This window comes from Gymnogyps californianus, chromosome 8, assembly GCF_018139145.2.
Source record: "Gymnogyps californianus isolate 813 chromosome 8, ASM1813914v2, whole genome shotgun sequence".
Taxonomy (NCBI): domain Eukaryota; kingdom Metazoa; phylum Chordata; class Aves; order Accipitriformes; family Cathartidae; genus Gymnogyps; species Gymnogyps californianus.
Genome location: NC_059478.1, coordinates 8,504,022 through 8,517,042, shown reverse-complemented (window position 1 = coordinate 8,517,042; position 13,021 = coordinate 8,504,022). Strand labels below are relative to the sequence as shown.

The window sequence follows — 13,021 nt, the reverse complement described above, 5'->3', positions numbered from 1 at the left end:
ATGGAGGAGCCCAGCGTGATTTTGAATCATAGCTCAGAAAACCCCCTGCGGCTGAGCCCCGGCGCTCCGCACAGAGACGATAAATCTGTTTCCTCTGTCATTGCTTCTTTTTTCCTTTTCCTTCCCCCAGCATCCCGCCAGCAGCACCCCGGCCCTGTGGGTGCTCCCCGGCCACCCCGGCATGCTCCGCTCCCCTGGCACGCCACCTGCGCTCGCTGGAAATGGGACTCCCTGGCCCCATCGCGGCGCGGCACAGCACCCGGAGTGGAAAGTGCACCCTCCCCATCGGCCGCTGCTGGGGCCCCCAAAAATGGCAGCAGACACAGGATTTGCATAGAGGAGCAGAACTAAATGTGCTTGCTGGAGACATGGTGACCCCGAGTCCTCCGCACTGGGACATGCGTGGGTCCCCGTGGTGCCAGAGCTCGGAGAGCCTGGGGTGTGCGTGGCTCCCAGGACCTTTCCTGGAGCTGCATGTCCCCCATGCACAGCCATAAGCCCCTTGCAGCTGCGATGGCATCTTGCCCCCAGCACCCACCTCGGGAGAGGAGGGGACCATCGAGGTGAGAAGGGACCCGGGCGGCCTCCAGCTCAGCGTGGGCTCAGAGCAGACTGCACAGAGCAGCACGAGGCTCCCGCCCGGTGCCAGAAAGGATGTAGCAGCACGGCCAGGGCCTGAGGCCCGGCTCTGGGTCCCACAGGAGTAGGAAGAAGCCTCTGTTCTGCTTTCCTGTGCCCCTACCTGCATAAGGACCCCAGGTGATGGGGGCCGTGCCCGGGTGGCTAGCCCACAGCGAGAGGTGCCCGGAGTGGTGGCTTGCATGGGCTGTGCATGCGCTGGGAGAGGAGCGGGGTGCTTGCCTGCTGCAAATCACTGCTGTAGCTCCCCAGCTGCTGCTGATCAAGAGGGAGAGCTGCAGGCTCCCATCTACGCAGCCGGTACCGGGTACAGACCCAAAAAAGGCAACCGAAGGACGGACCTGAGCGGTGCCGAGCAGCTGCCCCTTCCTCGAGTCGCGGCTGCACCGCTGTGCCAGCCGTCATTACAGCACCGGCTGCTACCTGGAGAGTGACAACAAATCAGGGAATTCTTGCTCCATCGCATGCCCAGAGCCAGGAGCATTTCGGGAGCTTCACAGCCACCCTGTACGTCAGACCAACTTTGGTAAAAGCTGTGCGGCTCCATCTGCAATATAAATACTCGAGGGGCTGCTGAGAGCGAGGGCAGCGGCAGGGAAGGCAGAGGGTATGAATTCCCCGGGTGATTAAGCGGGGCAGCAGAGGTGGCTCAGGGTGCCCGGCGCATTCCTGCAGAGCTTGATGCAGGAATGCCTTTGCACTTCTGTTTCTTTTTAAGACGAGACTAGCTGGCAGGTAAGGTAATCACGGCGTAAGCCAAGTCATGTGAATGTTAAGAGTTAGCAGATGAGCCACAGGACAAGCTATTTGCGGCGCAAGCACAAGGCTGCCAGCCCTGAGGATTTTGTTGGAAGGCTTTCTCCCTCCTGTTTTTCTTAAACCTCTTGGCTGCTGACGTCTTGTAACTGTGAAATACCCTCAGCTTCCATTTTAGCGGGGTTCCAGCTCTCCTGTTCGCAAAAGAGAAAGCTGAGTTGTATGACTCAAGCACGTCCTAAGCATCCCCAGACCACGGGCAGGTAAAAATTAGGCAACATTTATCTGGGTGTGTAAAATGCTGGGATGTAAGGCAGGCGTTTGGGTGTGGGCTGAGCTGAAGTTTGAATTCCTGAACTGCCAGCAATGTCACTGAAAGGTTATTGCAAGAAAATACAATTTATTCTGAGAGAGCCGATGCAAAGCTGGTGAAACCAGTGGTTCCTCCAAGGTGAGGGACAGAGGAGAAGTGCCGCGCCGCTCGCTGACCACGTACAGAGACCCAAAAAGCACCTCAGAGTCTTTAAATACATTTTGCCTTCTGCAAGGAGAGCTGGGGAGAGCACAGCAGAGCCCCTGAGCATGTCTCTGCCTGGCAGTGTCCCCCCAGTTGCAGAGCGATGAGGCACAGGGGACATGAGGAGGTGCTGTCCCCATGGGCTTCCTCCCCGAGCGGAGCGAGCGTGAGTGGGGGGCAGGACGCCTTCACCCCCTTTCACCGCCAGCCACGCCGTCTGCAGAGATCAGCCGCTCGGCATCACTCGGGGGGTCCCTGCTGAACGTGGGGACCTGGACCCTGACATCACCGGTGGCGGCTCGAGGGCTGGCACACAGGGCTGGCTTTGAAGCAGCGGTGCAGGAAGCCCGACGAGCGCTGGGGCTGGAGAGTGGTCTGCACACGCTGAGATCAAAATGAGCGTGCCGGTGCTCTGCGGAGCAGGCAACCGAAATCATTGCGGAGTGAGACTCCTAACATGGAGCTGCAGAGAAGGCTTGATCTCCCTGCCTTTGTCAGCCAAAGTGCCAGGATTTCCCTAATTGCTGGGGCCGTTTAACTAGCAATGCTGCGGATATGGAGTCTGTTCAGCTCTCCTAATCCCTCAGCTGGCATCGCTTCCAGCGCCGGAGCGCACCCAGCCCTCTGCCAGGCACCGGCACCCTGCCCGCCACCCTGCCTGCCTCCCCTGGCCACCCCAGGCAGCCAGGGCTCGGCTCCCACACCCGGGCGAGATGCTCTGTGGGCAAAGCGGGGCAAGGCACAGTGGAAACCAGATGGAAACTATGGAAAACCTTGCCAGAGCCCTCCAGTTCCAGTGCTGGCCGCTGGTCATCTTTGGGTGGGAAACTGGAGGTGAGATGGTGTGCGGTAGGGCTGGAGGGTCACTTCTGCCGGTGGGTGGCCTGCGTGACGAACCTTTGCTTGTTTGCGTATGGTGTCGTTAATGGGACTGTAACGAGGCGCGTAAGACGAAGCAATGCTGAAACATATTTTTAACTCCTCTGCAAACAGCTTATTGCTTAATGACAGACCCACGGGGGTGATGGGGAACTAACTGAGGAGCATGGGGACACAGTGGGGTGCCTGCTCCTGTCCTCTTCCCGCTCTGCCCTGCGCATTCCCTCCTGGCACAGGCAACCCACCTGGCTAGGGTGGCCATGGGCGGCTTGGCCCTCGCCTCCCCAGCTGCAAAACCCATGCAGCCCGTCCAGGCCGAGCTCCTCCCAGCCGCTACCACGTAGAGGACCTGCTGGCGGCTGCTCTCACCCCTTTTCTCTGTCCGACAGAGCCGCCGTGGGATGCTCTCCCCTGCGGGCAGCTGAGCCCACGGGCACCCATGAGAGCAGGGTCAGAGTGGAGAGATGGGAGCAATCACTGGGTTCCCCAGACATGCAGGAGCGAAGCGACGCCTTCCCTCATCGGGGCCGGATTCCCCCAACGAGCCTCATTTGTCAGGTGGAGCTGGTTGCCCTCGTGGCAGCTTCCGAAAGCTGTGCCGGGGTGGCCGCGGATGCTGTCCCTGCGCTGGGGGTCAGCAGCTTGTGCTCAGGCCAAGCAAAATACAGACAGCGGAGGACCAGCCGCTTCAAGGTCAGGGATAGTAAGTAATGCTCAGCACCGAGGGGAGCTGGAAATGGCAGATTTCGGTGAAACACCAGAATTCCTCCTGAATTAGCTGCGTTCGGGAGAGCATCCCCAAGCCCTCCTTGTTCCAGTCACATTCCTGCCTGTCCCTCCTCAACTGCCAGCTTGGCTTCGTGATCGTTTTAACTCAAGCGTGGGTCGTCACCGCCACCCTTAATTTTATATGTGGAAGGTTTTGGGCATGCTGGGGGTCTGGCCTCCACCTCAGCAGGCGAGGAGCTGTAGGGAGGGAGGTGTGCCAGGAGCAGCGCCATGGGACGGCCATCGTGGCTGTGAGGCACCATCGTCTGCCCGTGAGCAGCCATCGGAGCGGCGACGGGAAGCTCTGGCAGCTGTGCGGGATGGTGGGGGATTCGTCACCCAGGTTGCATCGGCATACCTAGAAAAACTGTCGCGGTGGTAGGGCACTGACCATCCAGCTCCACGCTTGGGAGGAGCTCCGGGATTTGGTGAGTTACAGGGGGAAAACAGTGAGGTTTATTCATTGCCCCCTCTCTCCCCCGAACCCGGCACAATCCTGCCTTCACGGGCCAGTCTGCCGTGTCAGCACCGCACACAAAGGGCTCTCAGTCTGCGGGGAGCTGGAGCCAGGGCAGAAGGATTTTTAACACTTTAAATGACGGCTGAGGACTGGGAGGGATCTCGAGGTTGAATTCAGCTGCTGCCCTCCCAAGACCTCTTCCGTGAGAACCCGAGTCTCCTCCTGGGCTTCTGCAGCACGAGCAGCCGTGGGGCTGAGCCGTGGGGTGGTGAGCTCGTACGCTGGCTCCAGAGGCTCCCCCTCCCACCGGGGTGAACCTCCGGCGGCCGATGCTGTTTTGGGGTTTCCCTTCCCATTGGTGCCTGCCCTCGGGCAACGCTCCATCACCCCTGCCCGGCAGCTGCCTGCACCCCACCTCTGAGGCAAAAGGCAGGGCAGTGCCTGGGCCAGCATGTCAGGTAGAGCACTCCATTGTCCTCCCCCGTGGGCACCCGCCACCGCTGCCACCACCCCACAGGGGCATGGCAACGTGTCCCGCTGCCCTTGCCCTCCACCCCTCCATCCCCGCCGCCGTCCGGCCCCATCCCCGCCGCCCTGGTCCCCGGCCCAGGCAGCCCCCTGCCCCGACCCCACCACCCAAGCCCCACGCAGCCACAGCCCGGCCAGGCCCCGCCGCGGGCCCCGCCCTGTCCCCACCCCGGCCCCGCCCCGCGGTCCGCGGGCGGGCGCCCCCTGGCGGCGGTCAGGCGGGGCAGGGCGGGGCGCGGCTCGGAGCGGCGGAGGAAGCGTGGGAGGCGCGTCTGGGACGTGTCCCTCCGCGCGGGGCGGCCGCAGGCGCCATCGGCGGCCGCGCAGATCCCTCCGCGTCGCGCCGCGCCGCGCTGTGCCAGTGGCGGCGGGAGCGGCCGTGGCTATGGCCCGCGGAGCGGGGCCAGCGCTCGCCGCCCTCCTCGGCCTGGTGCTGGCCGTGCTCAGCCGCGCCGAGCCCGCGGCCGGTGAGTGACGGGGGGGCGAGCGGCGGGCGGCGGGGGGACTGTGGGGCTGAGGCGGTGCGCGGGCGGCTCCGCGCCGGGAGGCTGAGGGGCTGCCCGGAGCCTCCCCTTGCCCGGCCCGGCGTCGTGGGGGAGGACTGGACCCTCTCCCGGCGCCGCTTCAAACGCGCCCAGGCCGGCGTCGTTGTCACTTTCCTCCCTCGGGCCGGCCGGGGAAGGGGACCCGGGTCGGGGGGGGGGGTGTTTGTGCGGGGGTGTGCGGCGGCGGGCCCGCAACGGCCGCGCGTGGGATGTCATCGCGTGGGGGGTGGCCCCGCGGGGGCCGCCGCCTCTTTGTGTGGAGCGGCCCCCCACCCCAGCTCCCCGAGGCGGGCTCGCTTGTGAGCCGAGCCGGCCCCCCCCCCCCCCGGGTGGTGGTGCGGGGGCTCCCCGGGGTGCAGACCGCGGGAGGGCTGCGGGCTGCGTGAGGGGCTGCTCTCCCGTGGGAGCTGCTCTCGTGGGAGCTTACACGTAACGGAAAACTGAAATGGAAGTCGTCCTTTACCGGCAGTGCATGGCAGTGATATATGTGCTATTGCAAAAGTGGCTTGAGCGCTTGAGGTTTTTTGATTTCAAAACACGGGAGAAAATGGTTTACTGCTTGCCGTCGCTTGAAATACCTATGCATCGTGTTCGTTCTGGCCTCTTTGTTGAGGACATATCTGCACACACAGAAAGAATTTCTGCATATCCTCCTCCTCTAATTGTTAATCGGTCCAGGCGTGGTGAAGCCATGTGTGCACATCTGAAGAAACTGCTGCTTTTCGTCACTGTTCCCCGTTGCATGTTGGCATTTGCAATATGTTTTACAGCTGGGCTGGGGAACGCGGTCCATAGCCTTAACTGTTGGGTTCTGGTGGATTTCATGCCTCTCCCAGCAGCAGTCCTGCCCCTAGAGTAAAGCATGTGCAGCCTTGCAGCACGTTAAAGCTATCAAGGACCAGCAGTCATTGATTATTTACGTGACTTCTCATTCTTTCTTCCTTCTTGCTCCTGAGAGGCCAGATTGCGCTTCAGATGACTTGTGAAGAGTGCAGCGATGGGAGAAAGTGGTAGTGGAAGTTGTTTAGTGCGTGACTGAGCGAGACACTGATAACTTCAGCAATTTTATTCTTTGGTATGGTTAGGAGTGGAAACTGTTGTCTGCAGAGTTTTGACCGCTACTCCTGTCTTGGATACAGAGTAGTTGGGTTAATCTATCTGTTTTGACTTTGAAATGGTCATTATTTGTCTCCTGGGAGAAATGATTCTGCTCCCTCACACCCCCCCCCCCCCCCCCCCAGTAACCCCCTCTGAAATCTGACTTACTTAGTTTTACTGATATGTTGCAAGAAGATGGTTGGAGTAAAAAAAAAAGCTGTTTCCTGAATGTGTTTTGGCCAGGTTTGCTCAAAAGGGACTGGAAAAATAGAGAGTCTTTCAAGGGTGGGTGTCTTTTATAAATTCAGAAATATGTTTTCTTGGTAGGGTAGAGGTGTGGTGCATAGTACGACTGTTATTTTTGGAAATGGCTTACAGAGTCCAGTAAGATGGCAAAATACTATTTTGGCAAAGACCAAATGTCATGTCCACTTAGTTAAACTGTACCTTCATACCAGCAGCTTACCACCTTATTGCTAGCCCTACCAGTTCCCGAGAGGGGAAGTAGCTGTGGTATCGCTTGTTGTTACTTGACTGGGTACGGATACCTATCAGGCTGGTCGAGGTCCTCCCATGCTGCAGAAGTTTTTGGCATTGTAGGTGAAATCTCTTCCCAGTGCTAAACAAAGGCTGGTTGTCAGAGATGACAAATCTAGACTGAAAATGGCTCCTGTTGTTCATGAGGTACTGACCTGCATCTGGTTCTTGGGAGTGGGAGCTGTGGCTTGAATTAATGGGAAAGGGAAAGATGAAGTCACCGAAAGGGTATTTTCAGGTGCATATTCAACTGTCTTGATGCTCTTGTGCAAGAGAGGGCAGGTATCTGATGTCAGCCCTCTTGGTCAATAAATAGGAGGCTCCTGGATGCACTAAGCGCTATGGTTTGGACTACTCAACTCTGCCTCATCATGCAAGCCCAATGGTGTAGCAACTTGCTTTTCCAGTTGAGCCGTTTAGTTTTGCAAAGGGCTGCAGTTGGAGTTGCAGTAAGCTGGGGTGGGGCAGCAACACCTGCGCTTTTGGTGAGGATACTCTCCTGATAATTGCTGTGAATGATTTGCTCCTCTTCTGATCAGACAGCAGTGGGTGAAACAGGAATCCTCACTAGGAAAGCCCACCCTAATGTCATTATTAACACTAACAACATTAATAGCCTAATTATTAACCTGATAACATTATTAACACTTGGGTTTTGCTAAGCCCAGTTTCACCAGGTTGCTGTTGACTATCAGCCTGTGTTTCTAACAGGTTGCAGTACATTTTTAATCTAGAGCAGCGCAAAGGTAGTGCATTGACGACGTGGACTGCAGTTTGAGATCTTTAGTATTCAAACAGTGAAACTTTTGCGGGCTTCAGATAATGCTGACAACGCTGGTCTGCTTGATATGGATTTGCTTACGGAGAGCAAGTTTTACTTGATCTTTTGAAGGTGTTACTGTCTATCAAATTTGTTCTTATCAAAGATGCTGATTTAGACTTTCAAAAGGGAGTGTGATGAGAATCTGGCTAACTGGCATCACTTCCTGCAGGGCATCACTTAGTCAGATTAGAAATACGTGAAGATCCTCTTGCTGACGTTCTCAGGACTTGAATCCTTGGGAGAAAAGGACTCATGCCTCTGGTGGCATTTGGCATTTGAATTTCTTACAGTGGGTGGGCTGGGTTTTTGTCAGCTTCCACAGCTATTTCCCTCCCTCCCTTTTTTTAGGTGTGTTGCTGCTGTTGCAATGAGCAGGTAATTCTCTTTGATATGCTCTGGTCCTGTTCAGCTTCTCCCATTTTCAAAAATGGTATCTGGGCCGTGAGAGGGGACCGGTGGCTGGGGTTTGAACCCAGGACAAGGAGTAGGTGAAAAAGCAGCAGCGGGGCTTTGGCAGCCTGTTTCTTCTGGACTTGGGAATCTTAACAGCAAAACCAAACAGTCACAAGTTGTAACTCCAGATGTAACGTCGTTTAAGTTTGTATTCTTGGCTAATGACTGTTAAGTGGAGGAATGATGCAGTGATTATTAATTCTCACCCCTCCTTTGGGACATGTTAGGGAAATGTCATCCATGTTGGGGGGGGAAAAAGAGCTTCCCTAAGCATCGGTGTTAAAAAGTCTTTTTGTAGTTACATTCTTAGTTTCTATGAATTCACTCTGAAGTGATCGTGCCAACAGAAGTCAAGGGCTGTCAGTGCCCATCTAGAAGAAACAGTGCTTATATCCTTCTAAACACGGTCATCTGAGAGCTGCAGAAATAATCGTTCGTTCTGTTTAGAAAATAGTCTGTTCCTAGGGCACATGTCCTTTTTTTAGACTGCTACGAGGAAGAAAAAGGAGCTTTGTGTCTCAAAATGGCACGGGCGTCTGCTGTTTGTTCCATGCAGCAAGTCTTCATCTCGTTTCTCTGACATCACCCTGGACGGCTGTGGAAGCGCTGCTCAGCACAAGTAGCGGGCTAGCATTTCTGAACAAGCAAACATGCTTAACGTTCAAATTAATAAAGATTTAGTGCTGGAGAATGACGGAAGACTTTGGAGAAGACGCGGGCATGGCTCCCGTCTGCCAGATTGCCATGGAAACACCAATACCTCTTCAGCTCTTTAATTGCCTTCCCTACATTTTTTTGTTGAAAACTTTTTTTTTTCCCCCCAAACTAAATGCTTTATGTTGCAGTTCTGGACTTTAGACATTTTGGCTTTGTTTGGAAAACTGAAAATAGGGGAAGGCAGGCAGCAGTAGCTGTGTAAGAAAATGGAGAATATGGTGACTGACAGACTTTCAAACTGTATTACAAGTTCATACTGAATTCAATATGTATTATAACTTGAGCTTTTGTCAGTAGTTTTTCAACAGGAACAGTGTCACATGAACTGTAGCTGCGTCTGATAGAAATAAGTCTTCCTCCAGCTTCCTAGGCCTAAGACCCCGACGACAGAAAGACTTCAACTCTACGTGTGTATTTGCACAACGGTTCCCAGCTCTGTTCTTAGGAGGGCCAATTAGTAGTTTTTGCCAGTTCCTAGATGTTCAGAGGAGAGATTTGAAACGGATCATGGCAGGGCATGCAGTTTTATGTGTCTGAGAGCTCAATGTGGTCAGACTTGCTGTTAGCACTCTCAGGAATTTAAAAAAACCTGATGAACTTCTAAAGCAAAATTTTTTCTTCTTACAGGCTTGTTCTTCTGAAATCCACTTAGACATTTTTTTGCAATTTTTATTTTACACTTGTCTAGAGAAGTTAGTGAAGGAAACCAGTTTAGATATTGGGGTTTTCTCTCCCAAAAGGTACAGGACGTTGGCTGAGTGCCTTCACACTCCTCTGAGCTCTGCTTAGCTTCTCAGTTGAGTCGTCTTGCATTATCCAATTGATTTCAGGCTTTTGTGTGTAAAAACAGTGGAGATGTCTTAATAATCTGTTTAAAGCATTTTTACTTCATAGACTATTTCCATGCCTTGTAGACCAGCTTTGTCCTTAACTACTACCCTCTGTCTGTGAAGTGCAAACTGGTCAGCACGTTTAAATTCCCCAAATGTTAGAATTTTCTAAAGCTGAGCTGAATATAAGGCTTTATCTCTTTTTCACAGTAAGGATTTTTACTAGTTTGCTTCCTCCCTCCTACAAGTGGCTGCCATCAGGTGATCTGTTCTTAAGAAAAAAAGAAAAAGCTAGTTTCATATTTTCAGCTAGCACTTATTTACTAGTGGGCTCTTCCCTGGTACATAATCGCACTGGAACTGTAATCTGTTGAGGTTAGTGAATAGCATAATTAGTTATCACTCCTTTGTGGTTTTCCTCCAAAATTTGGTTATCTTTGGGTATTCTGTCCATATGTGCAGTGCTTCTTATTCCTTACAAGCTTTTTCAGCAGCTGTTTGTGTGGTGCGAGGTGCTGCTGTGGAAGGATTTTGTCCCTTTCTGCACATAGAGGACCTACCAATCTTCCTCCAGAATTGAACCTCATGTTTCAGCATTTTCTCTTAGCTTCTTTTTTTCATGCTCTGTTTTTCCTGAAGGGAATCAGAAGCTGTTTTTCACTCCTTTGGAATTTGGGACCCCGTGATTTGTAGTGTAGCTGGTGTTTCTGACCATGCTGATGGTCGTCGTCTTCAGAACTGATCCACCTCTGGCAAGCAGCCTGAGCTTGCATAAGGATTCCCCATGCATCCTGTGTTGCAGCTGTTTGAGGGCTTTGAATCCTTTTTCTTCCTTTCTCTTCATGTATAATGGGTAACACAGCTGAAATGACAGGCTATTTCTCCTGAATGTCAATCAAGACAGAAAATCTACTGACTACATAAAGGTTATTGAAACCTATTTTGTCCTTTAGTTTTCTTTCTAGTGTTGAATGTATTTTTAGCCTGACTTCTTCTATGTTCAAGTAGGTTGTTTTCCGCCCTCTCCTACAAGACAGCTTTTGAACCTATGGAAGAGTTTCAACCAAACATGACAGAGGTCTAGGTTCTTAAAAGATACTGAGTTTCTATGAACTTAATGGAGAATTTATGGACAGAAAGAGGAGAGAGAGACCCATATAGTGTCCTCCCAAGGAGAAAGCTGTACCACCAGCTCAGCTGTGTTCTCTGTCAGACTATCGCTCTCCCCTTACTTGCAGTAAAACCTCTGGTCAGAGCATACACCTTCTTAGATGCAGGATAATCAACCACAGAGCTACAGGAAACCAGCTTTATAAGGTTTCTTCCTCATAGCATTAATTGTTTTGGTATTTTGCATTTTTATTTCTGCTTGACTTTTTCCGAACTTGTGGGTGAGGCGTTTATTGGCATTGCTTTCCTTTTAGTATTTATAACAAAGCCCTTTCAGATTTTCTCCGGTTATGGCTCGGTTTCCCTATAGCAGTCTTCTTTCTTAAAAGCTGAACTCTGACACAACTTCTGATCTTAATCCTTCACTATTTCTAGCCTAGAAAGTATCTGAATTTATAGCGGGCAGATGAAGTATGGAAGCCAAATCACAACTTCCAGATCATCCTGGCACCCGAAAGAACAATAAGGCAGAAACCTGGGTGAAATTGTACTCCAGTGAATTGTGAGCTTTGGTGAATTCGGATGTTGAGAATCGTAGCACTTTCAATAGTGTTTCTGCGGGTAACGCTTTCTGCTTGTGCTCATTTTACAGCAGCGGCTACCTGTTTTTCCCTCTGGCCTTGGAAAATAGTCCTGGTAGGCTGGTTAAACGTTAGGTTAGAATTTGTGTCTAAACGCAGGCATGCGCAAGGATTTGAATGGACTATAGGCTGGGTAGTATAGCTAATAACATTCATCTCACATGCACTTAGAGCTGTCATCCGAGAAGTCTTTCAAACTTGGCTACGATGCATGCTAGAAATTGGGTGGTACTTTCACAAAGTGGTGGCCTGCCCACTTCATAAGAAGCCAGTCTTTGAATAATCGTGGGGTGTCTTCCCAATCTTCCCGTAATATGCCCAAAAGGACTGATAAAACTCATGAGGCGCTTCAATACATTAAAAAGCCATGGGATTTCCCCTTGAAGACCTGCTGGCATACCCGAGTGAGCCCTCCACCGCATGAGAGTGTGAGGACTTGAAACATCACTGCTTGCGCTTGGTCTGGGCTAACCCAGCTTCTGATAGTCTTGGTGGTTTCGGCAAGCTAGACCAAGTCTAGAAAACCAACAAATAATTCACCATTGCTGGTTTTTTTAAACACGGCAGAAAACTGTTGAAAGCAGCCTGTTAGACTCAAAGCCTTGACAGCATGCTGATGCTATCTATATATGGCTTCTAGAAAAGTGGCTTTATCTTTTCAAGACAAGGCTGTCTTCTCTCATGCTGTACACAACAAAGTATTTCCAGTTAACATAATGGATGTAGCGAAACATACTTTTTATGCTGGCTGAGGTAGAAGGTAAAGTTTCTGATACTGTTAACTCTTGAGCACAACATGGTAGAGTAGCAGAAAAGTAACTTTTGAAGTCGTGTTGAAATGCCTTGGTTTTGCATGCATTGTGAAATTATTAAAGATATCGTGAAATACAGGAAGACAGTCCTTTGTGCACAGAAATGCTAATTTTACTGTGAGAACTGTAGTCTTCAATTTCCCTTGTGATTTCTTTTTTAAAGAGAAGTGCTCATGTTACTTTTTAATACTCATTTTAATATAGAATATGGTTACATTTGCATTCACTTCAACTTTAGTTGCATTTCAATGTATTTCTATTCAGCCTATTTTAGTCTTAAGCTGAAAAAGTACAAACGAGTCTTTTTGCTTTTGTTTTCTTAGCTTCTTTCACTTCTAAGTTACTATATACAAAATCTATATTTAGCTGCCTGCATTGCCCCGTTCACTTTGTGTCTCTGTTAAAGAATTCTAAGGACTAGTAGTAGTTTAATGACCTGCTAAACAGCAGTTCAAGGCAGGAATAATTTGTCAAAAACCAGGAGAAAATTAATCATTACTTTGCTAAAGCCTCTCTGCTGTGTCTGTATTTGGCCTAGCAAGCTAGACAGGAGTCACTGATTTGGATCCTTACTGTGACCCCGAAAGCCGTCACCCTCTTGTTCCCCTCTGCAGTTGTGCTGGGAGGTGTTTTTGGCCAAGTGCTAGTTAAGCTTTTACTCTGTGGGTTACAAAATCAACTGGCTGCTCAGTTGTCGCTGGGGACGTGGGTACTCGAAGAGATTACAAAATTGTGTTTGAAAGCATGGGCACAAAAGAAATAATCCTATGAGTATTTGCTTCACTGGCTTGATTGGTGTGAAAAGAATGAAAATTCAAGGTAGTGAGATGAGAATACCTCATCTGCTTCCCTTCCCGGTTCTCTGAAATGTGGTAAGGCTCGTTTTAACCTTCCTCCATTTCCCTGGA

The 13,021-nt window shown here is 51.5% G+C and overlaps 1 protein-coding gene across 1 annotated transcript in view; it reads left to right on the top strand.

Moving 5' to 3' along the window:
- Positions 1–4,969: 4,969 nt before the first annotated feature.
- Positions 4,970–13,021, top strand: part of NOTCH2 (notch receptor 2) — an 87,635-nt gene continuing 79,583 nt past the window's right edge. The window contains exon 1 of the mRNA XM_050900506.1: positions 4,970–5,014. The gene's annotated coding sequence lies outside the window, so the exon portion shown is untranslated. The remainder of the gene's footprint in view (positions 5,015–13,021) is intronic.